Below are 556 nucleotides of genomic sequence, written 5' to 3' on the forward strand. Positions count from 1 at the left end.
AAAAAAAAAGACAATCATAGGATCTTTGTTTTGCTCTTCACAAAATGAAATAGTTTGCACTTAATCCTTTGTTAGCCTTTTGTTAAATAACAGTTTAGAGTGCATCCACGTGTATGCAAATATTAGAAAACTTCTGCAAACACAAAAGGGTTGGCTTCTGCAGAAGTACAGATATGTGGACATGTACATCTACAGATATACAAGTCTACATATGTAATTTGCAGCTTCCCAGCCTCAGATTTACAACACTTCTATTATTTAGGGTGAAAGACAAAACAAAATTTATTACTATAACATCCCCAAATATAATCGAGTTTTTTAATTGGTTCATTTTTCTTCTCTGGACAGAGAGTATTATTTTGCACACTGCAAAAATATTTGGGTTACAGCTTTAGTTAATGATCTCCATTTGAAATGGTGGTTATAATATTTTGTAGTTTCTTGTTTTGTTCTGTTTTCTTTTTCTTCTGACTACCTATTGCCATCAATAATAGTTTTAGGAAAATGTGTGCAAGAATGAAGTACACCTGTATTCTTTCCCACATTTACTAACCTT

This window comes from Meleagris gallopavo, chromosome Z, assembly GCF_000146605.3.
Source record: "Meleagris gallopavo isolate NT-WF06-2002-E0010 breed Aviagen turkey brand Nicholas breeding stock chromosome Z, Turkey_5.1, whole genome shotgun sequence".
Taxonomy (NCBI): Eukaryota; Metazoa; Chordata; class Aves; order Galliformes; family Phasianidae; genus Meleagris; species Meleagris gallopavo.